This window comes from Arctopsyche grandis, chromosome 4 (genome assembly GCF_051622035.1).
Source record: "Arctopsyche grandis isolate Sample6627 chromosome 4, ASM5162203v2, whole genome shotgun sequence".
NCBI classification, from domain to species: domain Eukaryota; kingdom Metazoa; phylum Arthropoda; class Insecta; order Trichoptera; family Hydropsychidae; genus Arctopsyche; species Arctopsyche grandis.
The window spans coordinates 3,753,103-3,768,777 of record NC_135358.1 but is presented as its reverse complement, the minus strand read 5'-3'; the positions used below and the strand labels follow the sequence as shown (position 1 = coordinate 3,768,777).

The 15,675-nt window shown below is 30.5% G+C and overlaps 1 protein-coding gene across 1 annotated transcript in view; it reads left to right on the top strand.

Annotated features, from left to right (window-relative positions):
- Positions 1 to 15,242, top strand: part of Atg16 (Autophagy-related 16) — a 257,472-nt gene extending 242,230 nt beyond the window's left edge. Inside the window, exon 14 of the mRNA XM_077428922.1 lies at positions 15,168 to 15,242. The gene's annotated coding sequence lies outside the window, so the exon portion shown is untranslated. The remainder of the gene's footprint in view (positions 1 to 15,167) is intronic.
- The last annotated feature ends 433 nt before the right edge of the window (positions 15,243 to 15,675 follow it).

The following is a 15,675-nucleotide window of genomic DNA, read 5'->3' as shown; positions in this document are numbered from 1 at the left end:
TATAAAAAATATTGTTATACCTATATAGTTTAGGTAATCTGTGTTTATACCTTCAGGTATAAACACAGATTACCTAAACACAAGATTTAGAGAGTCTTTAGTTAATATTATGGATAAAATGTATTATGAGCATTCATAAGATTTGTATTATACATAGGTTTTTGAGCTATTTTTTGTTGTACATTAACATTAAATTAATATAATGTAATACTATAATTACTAACGAAAAAATTGGAAAAGAGAAAATAATCAGTAGATCTGGGCTATTAAAATACATATGTATAATATGTGATGTGAAAATAATTTACTAATAATAAAAAGCTTTTAAAAATCAAAAAATATTAATATCGGATAGTAATAAAATGAAACAATAAACGTATACTTAAAAATATTGGAACATGTATGTACATAACTAGACAAATAGTGCATACATAGAAAAATAAGTATTGAGAATGAACCGTCTTCCGATTAATCCAGACAAGAATACTTTGGTCCAATTAAATATATATCTATAAAATAAATCGCAATGGAAGAAGATCAATGAGGATTTGGTACAGTAGTTTTAGGTATAAATTGTTTATAATATTAATAATATAAGGGATTATTTTTGATTATAAAGAAATTATATAAATTAAAATGATGAATTTATGTAATTATTCATATTAAAAATTATCAGAAAGCGTTGATCATTTGGTTTCGGTCATTTTAGCAAAAGTATTTAGAACATTTCTTAAAGAAAAATTATAAATAACTAAAAAATAAGTTTTCATATTGGATCAAATATCCTGTTAAACAGAATTTTAATATTCAACAGTAAATTTAGAAACTTCTGGAAGCATTACATTAAATTGTTCGAAATTACTAAGCGAAAAGTAAAAATAAATTTGATATAATATTTATCTATATTTATCAGGGCTGTGGAGTCGGAGCATTTCAAGCGGAGTCGGAGTCGTAAAAAACAAACGACTCCGACTCCTTTTTATAATTTTTTTTTTATTCAAAGTATTACGTTATGTATCAACTGAAGTTTCCAATTTTATTGAAATAAATCCATTAATAAATTGAAATTGAATAATTTCTATATAAAAATCATGAATTTAAATAAATAAAATCGTTGAATTCCACGTATTTTGATGTGTTGTGGCCAAACCAATCGTTTCCTCCGTCTCAAACTTTTTTTTATTAAATTGATTTGTTTGTGTAAAAAATTCATACACATACATTGTGAATATATTTACTTTTTATTTATACCTATTTCATTACCAATAATTCAATAAATTGGGTCACATACCAATTTTTAGTGATTTTTTTCATTCTTTAATTTTTTTTTAATTCTTTCTACCAACAATTTTAAACTTTGACAAGAAAAGTATATCTTACAAATATTTCAAGTTGGAGTCAGTAAATTTTAAACCGACTCCACAGCCCTGTGAAGTTGGTTTATTATAAAATTGTAATTATTTATTAAAATAATTACTATTTTATATTTTATAGATACATATGCATCTTTACATTATAATTATGTTTGATTTTTTGTTTTGCTTCACATATACATATATATATAAAGCTCGTTACTATACACTTTCCACGAAAATAAATGTCATATTATTTTTAACGGTAGTTATGAACATACATATATACTTAGTTACGGCTATTTAATTCGATTATTTCTATGGCTTTGGGTTTTTTATTACTACTCAACAACAATTCCTCTTATAATTATATAAAAATACACGTTTTTTCGAATTCACTTCGCTTTTCAACTCAATCCAAACATCATCGGATCACACACGTCGCATAACTGTTTCCAAATACAAACACACACACACACACACACACACACACGTATTCAATACCTTCGATACTAGTTATTATTTTTTTACTCATTAGCAATTTATTACCATTACAATTAAGTAGAATAATAGACAGTCATTTACTCAATAACAGCAGCGCCAAATGATGTGTAAAGCATCACTACAATGTATCGTAAATTCAATCGATTTCGCACACTCTTATTTAGTTAATTTACCATATATTAATACATTCCAGCAAATACATGATACTTTCAAAATTAATTTCAGTGAAATTTTTCTTTGGAAAATATCACAATTCAACATACAATACCCACACGGTTTCGGGTACAATTTGAGCGATAACATCTCTCTGTGAAATGTGTCTCATGTAATGGGGGAGTTGATCCCGCTTTGCAGACACTTAACCGTTGTTTTACCAAATTGGCCATCGAGTAACCGCTTTTGTCTTCTTTTTGCTGTCTTGATAGTCGTCACAATCGCACCGAGATCGCCAATTCATTCCGTGTAGATTTCTTATCGACTTTGTTAATTTTGGACTCTGCATCATATCCAGTCTTACTTTGTGGGTCAGAAGAGCATCTGAACAGTTCACGTTGACCTATAGAGTTTCGCATATTTTCCAGAACAATCTATGAATAATATTACGATGTAAGTACCAAGAAACATTTCATTTGTTTATAACGAAGAACTGAATCACGTAGAAACATCAAAAAGTACTATGTAGGTCCAAACCATAGGATCAATGGAAGTGTTAAAAATTGGCATTGATATTTCAAGCCTACATATATATTTATAACATTCATATCATATTCTTCAAGTTAAGCAAACATAGGTACATATCAATGAACATTCTTTTTTAAATTTACTTCTTCAATACATCAACTGATTCATTAATATTTGAAATATAAAATACACAGACATACCTTTTTGAGATAAAATAATGCGTACGTAAATATTTATTTTTACTAAATATTGTAATAAAATTATAAAATATTTATATAAAAAAACAATTGAAATATTTAAATTAACAACATTTCTTTATAATATAATAATTAATCAATATCAAAAAGTCAGTGTGGTTTTAGTTCTATAATATTATATTTTTCATTATTATATTTATCCTAGGTATCAATGAATTCAAAATGACCAAGCGCATACATATGTACATACATGTGTACATATACATATGCTTCGAAAACATTCTGAAGTTAATTTATTTTATTTGTTTTGATTATTGCCATTACAGAAAAACCAGTTCCGCCTTAATACGTTGACGAGAACTAAATTAAAGTCGTGAGTTTTTTTAATCTAAATGTGTTTTTATTAATTATTCTGTCTTCATTTTACCAAAAATAAAATTTTTATCATTTCTTTTTATCCATTTATCCCAAATATTTCGTAAATGCCGTTATTAATCCTTTCAGACCAAATCATTTTTTTATTCTTAAAAGCAGTAATTTTATCATTCATTAAAAATACGTAACTTCGTAAACGCTGTAGAGAAAGATTGAGATGATTCAAAAAGGAATATACTTATACATATATCACCGAGATTTGCTAACCAATCAACATTCTCAAAAAGTTGATTTCTTGTCTCTTAAAAAAATCTTCTTTCATCTCTGTTTGTATATTTTAATTAGACGTGGCAACTCGCGGACCCCCAAGCCAAAACCTACGTACCCCAAGGTATCTACGAACCACCGATTGCGGAACACTGCTCTAACAGACCGTAGATTGCTTTTGGAAAACGGCTTGCGTTTCAGTGTTGTTCAAGGAAATGTAGAAAATTTTTTGAAAGCTCTATATTTTAGTATTTTACCGGCATTATAAACAGAAAAAGATATAATCAAACAAAATAACCTATTCTAAGGTTGTTCATTTTATTAATTTACTAAGAAACATTTCTTTGAAAATGCATTAATTATGTTTTTTCGACTTGAAATACAAATACATATGTACGCACATACATGCATATGTACATACATAAGCTTCCTATACTTCACCTGTATGAAATAACGCCTCGAATACTAACCTTTCCAAGCTCCAAATAATACAAAATAAATCTCTAAAAATAATTTATAATACACCCATATATAGTTACTTGAAAAAACTGCATGCCATAAATAATATTCCGTTTGTTACAGACATTACTAACAAACTAACCAGTAGATTCTATGACAAAATCACTAATAACCATACTAACACACTTGTGAAGATTCTCGGTGATTACAACAAAATGTCTATACCCTTCAGGTATAAACACAGATTACCTAAACACAATCTGCTTTAGATCGTCAACTTTAGAGAGTCTTTAATTAATATTATGTATTTGATGTATTATGAGCATTTAAAAGAATTGTAAATAGGTTTTTGAGCTCTTTTTCCTATTAAGTTGTACATTAACATTAGAAAAATATAATACTATGATAACTAACAAAATTAAAATAAAATTGTAAAATAGAAAATAATCAGTAGATCAGTAGCTATTAAAATAGATGTATTGTGAATTTAGTAATAACAAAAAGCATTTAAAAATCAAATCAAAAAACATAAGCTTCCTAACTAACTGCTTGGAAAATGTTGACACCGTATGTATGATGATAGATCTTAAATCAAGAATACATATAACATTAGATACATACTCTTATATGTATGTATGTACATATGTGCACAAATAAACATTTTACAGATATTATAATAAACAAAGTTATACCTCTATATATTTCAGATCATGGCTCTTCTAATCATCGTCGGGCCATTTATAAGGCTCGATGACGGAAGTGCTAGCTGCATTGTGTGCACTTTCGGTGGGAAAGCGAATATGCAAAACCCCGTAGGGTTTAGAGGGCAATACAGTATGGCACAGAGACAACGACACAGCACCTCTCTACCTCATAAGAGTCCAGTGACAACTCAATAACATCAACCATTTATCTACGCCCACGCATCGCCACTCTCTTGAATTCAATCCCTTTGAAACACGCGACTCTACAAGAATAAGCCGGCCCGAGAGCTCGCTGTCCGCCATTGGTGTCAATTGTTACCATTATTCATATTAATTATCCTTTGAACGATGATATCATTCTGTTTTAACATCAGATATCAAGGCAACACATCTGTCAGAATACTCGTTATTAATTTCAAAGACCAATAACTTAGATGCGAGTATCTTAAAGCGAAATTGTGTTGATTTCACAAGCGCAAATGAATCAATACAAACTTCCAAGACATAATTTTATTTTATTTTTACATACATATATACCTAGGAAGGCTTGACAGAAAGACCTCAATACGCCTTCCTGGACATTTCATTACAAACAATGCAGCATTTTATTATTGCATAAATCGCTGTATTTCCAGAAGCTGATGAACACGAAATAACAATTAATTAATGAAATAATTACAGAATTAATCCATAGAGACAAATGTGGATTTTAAATTTGTACGTAATTTTACCGATTTAAAATTCAGCACACTTCCAATTAACCCTTTTTAAACGAAAACAAAAAATAATGTAGCCAGAACAATATCTCAATAAACATGTTTCAATAGATAAAACTCAATATAAAATAGTATTAACAGTGGGAAAAAATCCCAAGTGAAAATACGTACTTTTGACTTTTGATTTGAACTGGACGATTACTTAAAGATAATTTAAAGCTAAAAAGTACTACAAATGAAAGATAAAATACCCGACTATAGATTTCAATATTCATTTTGAACAGGAAATTGATAGATTTTGAGACATCGGCCGAACAATACCAATATATATGTAGAAAAATCGTGCAATTTAAAAAACACATATATCTCCGAATCTCGAGCCAATCAACATCTTTTATTACCAGATTCGTGTTGACTGGGCATAGATCTATAAGAAACGTCATATCTCGTCTCTGAACCAAAAAAAAAGTCGTCATTTGTCGAACAGTGCAATTACTTGAGTACATGCTGCTTTGCCAGAATATTAAAATAGCAGCAAAAAAGCTTTTTGAAATCAATTTTGAGCAAATCTTGGACTTGACACAGGAAAGCGATAGATAGATGGAAGAAATGTGTTTATTTTGTGAATCAAGTTTCGATTAAAATCAATGTTTCGAAACCTGCTATGATCGGTTCCATATTCATATTGAAATTAAATGCTAATGAGCTTTCGGATTCCACCTAGTTTGCGTATACACCTGTACAAGCGCTATCGGACGTATCTGAGCAGATAAGAGCTCTAAAATTGCAAGAATGCAGAGTTTCCACGAGAAGTTGTCTGGCCGCAATGTCTATTTTCAGGGTTTTTCAAACTTGTTGCACAGTTACGAACATTCACAAACAATTCACAGATACGAGAACAGACCAGACCACCAGGAAGCTAGAAATGTTCTCGTGGGTCGTCAACAAAGTACATACATCACAATTCAAATCATCAAATTTCAATTTTCACTGCGTATTTTAAATCATTCCATTAAAAAAAATGCGAATTTTTACCAACCCACGACTTTATCTATGTATTTGAGGAATGTAAGTAGTATATAAAATAAAATTCGATAGTGAAACATATGTACATACCGGTGATAAGAGCATTTTCGATACAAATTGAATGATTTGCGTATCGAAACTAGGGAAACTTACACAAGACAAAAGTTCTACTTCCTGTTGTCAGATTTTGTTCAAAAATTTTAAACTATTTAAAATTACTATAAATATTATAAACATAAAATATCAAGAGAATAGAAATAATTTAAAAGGTCAGAATACAAATTGCCGTTACCGTTTCGTTTCCGTTCCCGTTCCCGTTCTCGTTCTCGTTCCCGTTCCCATTTGTTGGAAAAATGCAGGCAGCGAACACATTTGAAAATATTCAATTGTATTTATTTTACCCTAACAACGCAGGTCTCTAATTTGAAATTATTGCGTTGCAATTCCATTCATTTCCGTTTTTCCCGTTTCCGTTCCCATATTAGGGCGATATTTTTTACAGTAAGCTTCCCGGACATGCATACAACAAATCCTGAAAGTTTCATCGTAATCGGTTTAGTGGTTTAGGAGCCTATACGAGACAGACAGACAAACAGACATTCGTTTTTAAATATAGATTGCCTATTAGTCATCATTTCATTCAACTTGTAGACAAACGCCATTTCTCTATTAATTAATAGGAAACAACAAACCCATTTAAAGGAAACCGATTACTGACTAAGAAGCTAGGAATTTCCCGATGAATCAACATTTACATAATAAAATAAATTGCCTGTATATTTCTTCATATTTTCCTCTATAAAATATTCAATAAAAGTGAGTTGCCTTTTATGTAATATATGTATGCATATGTACAGACGATGTCAGAGAGTTTTACACTCTCAAATCCAATACACCTTTGATTTTTAGCAATAATTCCAATGTACATATTTCAGTGTTCCACTTGTACAATTTTTTTTTTGAATAGCTCACATGTTTTGAATCTTATTTACATTCACTCAACTATTGACGACGCATACTCAACAACTAACGGTCCACACTTTACACGGGCGAATCCTCGCACCTACGCTTGATTTTGAGCAGGATCATTTAAAAAAAACCGACCGTTACCCTGGCTCAGCAATAATAATAGCAATAGTAAATACTAGGATGTACATAGTGCGACCATATCGACCTCGCCGCTCTCCTCTGGAATATGCGAATATCGTGGCGGCAGCTTTGCCTATTGTGTGGCAAAGCGTTTGTTCCCTTATTTTTCTAGGTCTGAAACCGCATTGGCGCCCATACCCAACATCTTCGTAGCCAATAAATTTAACACCGGCTTTGTACTGTAACGGAAACGTCCGCACTTATGATTTCTTGCGCCTCGTTCCCATTCATACATCCAGAGAGACATCGGCCGACTTCGTGTCCACGTGTGTCGCATTATTCGACCGTAATTGTCCTCGGGACACTGTTAATTTCAAACCCATGCCTGTCTATAAACGGAGACAGGAAGAGGAAAGGTCAATGATATGAATCGCTTTGGGAAGTAGGCTTGGTTTTCAAATTCACACATACATACATACATATACCGCACGTTCGGCAAAGAAAACTTTTGATTTAAATACCTTATTAGGCGATGCGGGGTATATCCTCAATATATCCAATATCTAATCGCCATAGTTCTTTATCAACTTAAAATAAAATAAAATTACATCGCGCGCTCATATTACCATTACTAAGCCTATGCTTCACCTGTATGGAATAACGCCTCGAATACTAACCATTCCAAGCTCCAAGTAATACAAAATAAATCCCTAAAAATAATTTATAATACACCCATATATACTAACTTGAAAAAACTGCATGCCATATGTAATATTCCGTTTGTTACAGACATTACTAACAAACTAACCAGTAGATTCTATGACAGAATCACTAATAACCATACTAACACACTTGTGAAGAGTCTCGGTGATTACAACAAAATGTCTATACCCTTCAGGTATAAACACAGATTAACTAAACACAATCTGCTTTAGGTCATCGAATTTAGAGAGTCTTTAATTAATATTATGTATTAGATGTACTATGAGCATTTATAAGGATTGTAAATAGGTTTTTGCGCTCTTTTTCCTATTATGCTGTAGATTAACATTAGAATAATATAATACTATGATTACTAACCAAATTGAATTAAATTGTAAAATAGAAAATGATCAGTAGATCAGTAGCTATTAAAATATATATAATTTATGCCCACATGTGTACCATGAAATAAAACTAAACAATATTTACTGCTGGCTAAACGATGCTTCTGTTGGTATTCAATTTACACACATTTGTTTCCAATACGTATACAAGCTTTTAATTGATACGACTTCGTGAATTAAAAGATCTGTACTCGAGTAGATATGGAAGAATATAAAAATATTCACACATTTGGCAAACGAATCTAATGACGTGACTAATGAAATAAATTACACTTGTATATGTATGTATGTAGATGCACTAGCATAGATTGGCAGCTGTGGAACGCGATGAAATAAGCTTTTAGCTTAAAACTTGTGATGATAGTAGGCCTATGACGATGCTAACCTATTTACATATATATTATAAATTATGGACAGATTCATAAACGATCCAAAGTGTGTCGTCTGGTGCAAATCTGCAATGTATACATAGCAGTAAAATATGAAACTGGTCGGTCTAGTACATACAATAACGCATATTATAACACTTTCTCAGATCTCGGGTATGCTTTGTCTTATCGTTTGAACAAGATCTCCACTGTGTCAACTGCCGAATAATATTATGCATATTTATTCTCCACTGGATAACCGTTCGTTTCGCTCGATTCGTTTTCAGAATGCACGTTTCAAGTAACTGTAAATATCCCCAAAAGATCAATCGAGAAATTAACTTTTACATATTACATACACAAATACATTTGTGACACATGAACTACTTTTTTATTCCGCTTTATATAGCTGTCAATTTAAGTATCGTATCGATTGCATGTTAATGTGACACTTTTATTGGACGCTTTTGCATACGATTTTTATACGAAATTAATACGTAAACGTAAATTAATTAATGTTACAAACTGGAACAAAAGAAAACAGGAAATTCCTCCACATACATATTATTATCTCATTTTTTCTTTCATACGTTTCCAATTTGATTTTGTAATAAAATGATTTATTTAATGAAACTCGTACCTGCTTATTAACAAAACCATTACAATTGTCATATCAATGTTTAAATAATAGGTTAGTTTCGCCGGTGTTATTATATCTTGTGTTTGAATAGCCTAGAAGATTATTGTTTTATAATAATTGGTTTTCAGATGTTTTGGAATAGATGGAATGCCATAACGGCAATGGGTATTAATTGATCATTTCAAATCCAATATTCAGAATTTCATTAATATTTTATTGCCAATAAAATCTTAATGAAATTCTACCGGTATATAATAAGTTAAATAAATTTAATATAAATACATACAGTACATTTAGAACACACCCCGCACTTAAAGCTCAAAGATAAAATTTAAATACACATGCTCCACTAGATATGTAAGTTTTAAATTTAATTGACATATCAATTCCTTTCTAAAGATACCCATTGAAATGTCAACAGGCATAATGTTAATAGAAAATATAATAAAACGGAACTTACATATACATAATTGACATTTGTTGCAATTTTTAAACATTGTTCTGAACAATTAAGTTGTATACAGTTATTGCCAGAGATCGGCTGACAAGAGTTTCTTTTGCCCACAAAAATGGTTCACTTTTCACAATTACTTTTGTCATACAAAGCAAGAGAGCAAACAAAAAAGTTGACGATAGTGAACCATTTTTTGTGAGCAAAAACAACTTGTCTGACGATCTCTGGTTACCACCTTTGCTTTCTGAGGATTGTATACCGGTATACCGGTTTACCGGTAAATCGACAATTTCACCATCGGTAAATACCGGTAAATTAAAAAAATTACCAATGAGTACCAGAAATTGTTTTATCGCGAATAAACTGCATAAACAGGCAAAAAATTACATCATATTACATTAGAACCAGCAGAATAGACTAGGGTTAGCATATAATGCTTTGGTCACGGGTTCAAATCCCACTGGTTTCTGCTGGCCAGACCTTGGATTTGTGACTCCAGGTCGGTCGTTCCTAATTTGTTTGCCAATTTATCTGATTTTCATTGAAAATATTCAACACATTGACAAGTTTTCAGCAATCTCAAATTTCGCTGAATTGAATAAAATGCTGCAAAATTAAAAATTTGCCAATAAATGTCTCTGTGGATGTTAATTAATATGTATTTACTGAATTGTTTAAAATGCTGCAAATTTGACCATATATGTATGTCTCTGTGGATATTAATTGATTTGTATTTATGTACTTTGTATAATATTAATAATATTTGTATCAAATGTACAATGTTTCTGGCCAGGAAGGCGCATTGGGGTTACCTGTTAGGTTTTCTTAGTATAAATTTAAGATAAAAATAAAAATAAAAATCGATGCAAAGGGCATTGTCGGTTACGTTGCCTGGAATTTATTTATTTTCAGTATTAAATATGACAATTTCAAATTGATAAAGTCACTGGCAACATCGTCAACCAAATCGTAATAAATGTGTTGTTTCAATTATGATTGAAATTTCCAAATGGTCCGAGCTTTAAATGAATAAATTTGATTGTTTAAACATAAAATTTATTATCACGAATTTACTTTAATATGACATTATTCAATTTTTACAAGGCTCTTATTAGTTTCGCAAAAGATTGAACTAAAATTCCTAATCTTCAAATCGTTTTGAAACTTTGGCATTTTTAATTATTTACAATTCAATCTAGGCTAACGTTTTAAAGGGATAGTATCGACATATAGTTTTAGTCCACGAAAAATACTTTTTTATTTACCGGTAAACACCGGTATACCGGTAGCAGGAAAAGTCATTTACCATTTACCGGTTTATGCAATATTATAATTCAACTGTGAATCACTTTTTTATGTTTTATAACATAAAAGCTTTTCATTCTTTATGTCCGTTTATAAATAAAGATATTTTAATGTGGCAGTTATGTTTAAAATTACAATGAAAATTTAGCTGAGAATACGATTTAAAAAGACATTAAAAACGACACATTCTTTCGATGCATTCGTACGAATTTTCCACGTCGAATTGCAAGGAGTCTAAAAAAATATCTGACTTTTTTCCCTACGCGCGAAGATAGCAGACGACAAGAAAAAATAAATAAGCGAGTACCGTTAGCGCAGATTTATCTTTGGCTAATTACGAAAATTGCCCGAATGTTTAATTAAATAAGCGCACGGTCCAAATTGAATTTTTATTTCAGCACTTTGTGATTGTTCACAGTCGCGGTCATTACGAATTTGGCGGTCAACGAACATTTGTTACTCTTTTTTCAAATTAATCCTGTCGCATTGTTTGGTGCCGTTCTTCTTTATCAAGATTTTTCACAGCGCAATATTCGTAATGACTGCTCTCTCTCTCTCTCTCTTTCGAGCCATTTTAGATGGATTGATGAAAATGCATACAGTCGGTTTCACAGCACGCACTCACGGAACCCGGCAAACTCGAAAATCGCCACGAATCAAATTTAATCGTCTTATCGCATTCCTCTTTTGTAATATTACGTCGCTTCCGGTTGTTTCATCTCAATGTGTTACATAATGCAAGTGCTAACCTGTCGCCGAGTGGTTCGGAATCAAAGTCAGCCTCGTTTTGAAATTTTTTACGATTATTAATATTAATATCCAGCAGCATAGCTCGGTCGTTAAGAGGGCTGGACACCAGCGCCTTGTCCATACAAACGTATTAGACTTCTCCCTTCCAGAATTATGACACTAGAGAAATTATTTTTTAATATGCTATGGATACCCACTATTGGGATGCATGTATCGTTTTATTTTTTTGATTAGTTATTTTTTATAGGAGCTAGGAGCCGCCAAACATCTATAAAATCGCCTCTTTTTTACACCCACGAAAAGAGCCTAGCGTGCTTATTTAACGGTCGATTTAAAAAAAAATACGCCGATAGATGAATTTTTATACCGATGATGAATTTCTCATACCGATGATGAATTTTTTTTTAAAATTGGTCCAGTTTTGGAGGATAAAATGGTAGAATACGAAACCTCGATTTTGTCAATTTAAAACACGTTTTATCTGGTCGAAGTGCAACTGTCGCATTCACTCAATATATATATTGATATATATTGTCGCATTCACTCAATATATACATACACACAAAATTAAGGTTTCGGATGTACAGCCCTCTTAAAAGGGCTGTATACCCGAAACCTTAATTTTGTAGCCGTTCTTTTCTTCGATATATATATTGAGTGACTGTGACAATATATATCAATATATATATATATATATATATATATATATATATATATATATATATATATATAAATATATATATATATATATATATATATATATATATATATATATATATATATATATATATATATATATATATATATATATATATAAATCGACAAAATCGAGGTTTCGTATTCTCCAGTTTTCTCCTCTGAAACTGGACCAATTTAAAAAAAAGTTCATCCTCGGTATGAGAAAGATATTTTCTATGTTTGTGTGCTCGTGTTTTTTTAAAAATCAACCGTTAAATAAGCACACTGGACTCTTTTCGTGGGTGTAAAAAAGAGGCGATTTTATAGATGTTTGGCGGCTCCTAGCTCCTATAAAAAAATAACTAATCAAAGAAATAAAACCACAGAAACATGCCTATGGTGGATATCCATAGCATATTAAAAAATAATTTCTCCAGTGCCATAATTGAGGAAGGGAGAAGTGTAATACGTTTGTATGGACAAGGCGCTTAAGCTTCTGCTTAGCGTCTAGAGGCGCCGGGTTCGATCCCATCAGCTGACCTCGATTAAAAAGTATTTTTCTAAGTACATCTGTTTTGCTGCTGGTCAGACTTGGATATTTGTGACTCCAGGTCGATCGTTTCCTATCAGAGTTTGCCAATTTTCTCTGATTTCATTGTTGAAACGGTTCCCGTTTAAAAATTGGCTAAAAATCCTTCCTACCTACTATGTCACCACTACTTGAGTATGATTAATGTACAGTAAAATGTATGTACAATTCATATGTAGATGTCTCGTTAATTTGCGAGTTTTTCAGTGTCTCGTAATTCAACGACTTGTTATAAAAATACTGCATTGTAATTGTAATTTGAAATTGGCCAGGAAGGCGCATTGGGTTTTACCTCTAAGGCCTTCCTGGTATATATGTAAGAAATAAATAAATAAATAAAAATATGCATATCAGCATATGTATATATTTATTTTATTTATGATTGCGAATAAAGGGTCTCCTTTGGCGAGTGCCGCTTTGAAGCTTCGGTTAGATTAACATCCTCATTACTTTGATATTATAAGACGTATTGATGACCGGTTGAAGTGAACCGATCCGGACATTCGTATACTACATACATATATACATACATATCTACTTACGTACTGAACAGCACGCGTACGTGCATTTCATATTTATTCTTGATCATTTTATATAATTTGTTTCAATTTAAAGACGCTTATCATATATATTTTCAATAAAACAACATTTAACTGGCAAAAAAATTCTTTCAATGCAAATCAACCAATCAACTCAATTAAAAAAATTTCAACGATATATGTATAAGCCGTAATATTTTAAAGTGGCAGATGTCCAATCTTTAGTTCCAAAAACACTATTTCAGTTTGATTTAATTTACAAATTGTTATAACTTCATTGATTCGATATGTCCAGAATCTCGGAAAAGCTGAATAAACGTATTACAGGCCAACAGTATCTCACAATATTATTAAACGCAAAACATTATATTTAATGTTTTGTGAGATATTTCTTGAAATGTAGAAACGTGGACTTCTGCCATTTTCAATTATATGTATGTACCCACTTTTAATCCTAAAAAATATATATTCAGTAAATTCAAAAAAATATATTATGAGTTAATTAAAAGTTTACAGTCCTGTTATATTTTTTGTTTGAAGATACATATTTAAATATGTATATAATTTTTGAAATGATTATTACAATAAACTTTGTTATTAATGATGTATGTAAATGTCTTTTATAAAGTTTATTGTTCTTTTTTTTTCATTAAAAAGAAAAATAAAGTTTACTATACTCGGAACCGTGCGAAGACAATATTGCTTCCAGAGCAAAAGATTAAATTGCCCCCCCCCCCTCCCCCCATCAAAACATTTCGAAAGACGCATATATGCGTCCTCCGATTCCTACGCAAAATAAAAAAAACGCGCCCGCAACGTTCCCCGACTCGAACGTGTTAAATAAATTTTGACTAATTATATTATTAGCTTTTAAACTATTATACTTTGATCTAATGCGGCGGTTATTGGAATAATCGAGAACATTCTAGATCTTCATATTCTTTTAATAGTTTTCTATCCAAATTAAATCTTTCTTTTGAACAGTCCATTCTTTTTTACTCGAGTTATTTCACTAAAAAATTCTTGAACTTGTTGCATTCATTTAAAAATTTGTGCGCCGCGCCCACTATTTTTAGCACAGCCTCCCCCCGCCCCCTCCTGTAAATATTTATCTGGTCATATAATATTTTAATTTTAGTATTATTTATTTATTTCATATTATTTATTTATTTATTTATTTATTTATTTATTTATTTATTTATTTATTTATTTATTTATTTATTTATTTATTTATTTATTTATTTATTTATTTATTTATTTATTTATTTATTTATTTATTTATTTATTTATTTATTTATTTATTTATTTATTTATTTATTTATTTATTTATTTATTTATTTATTTATTTATTTATTTATTTATTTATAGTTTTGGACCATTGTGGCATTACAGAAAGAAACTAATGCACCACAATGGCCTACATTTAACAAAGATAATACATGTAAAAAAAAACAGAAAAATTAGAAAGCAGAATAAAAAAAATAATAAAAAGTAACAAAAGGAAAATAATAATACAAATAAAATAGTACATAAAATGTACAAAGGAGAAAGAAAAAGTAAAATAATCAACAAAATATGAATAAAAAATAAAATCACAGCGAGGCCCAAATGGAAGAGAGTAGATTAAGATTCCACTCATTCATCACATTCAAATTAAGAAAGTAATGATGAGCGCAGGTTACCAGATAAATATGTTAAAATAACATCCGATAATCTACGCTCCCCAAGGTGGAAAATATCACATTCAGGGACGGCAGCAACGATTAAACTATATTAAAACTATATTATATTAAACTGTATAATACCGGACTGTATACCGGTATTATACAGTCCGGATTCATTATGTATGTTTTAAAATTAAGCTTATACATTGCCA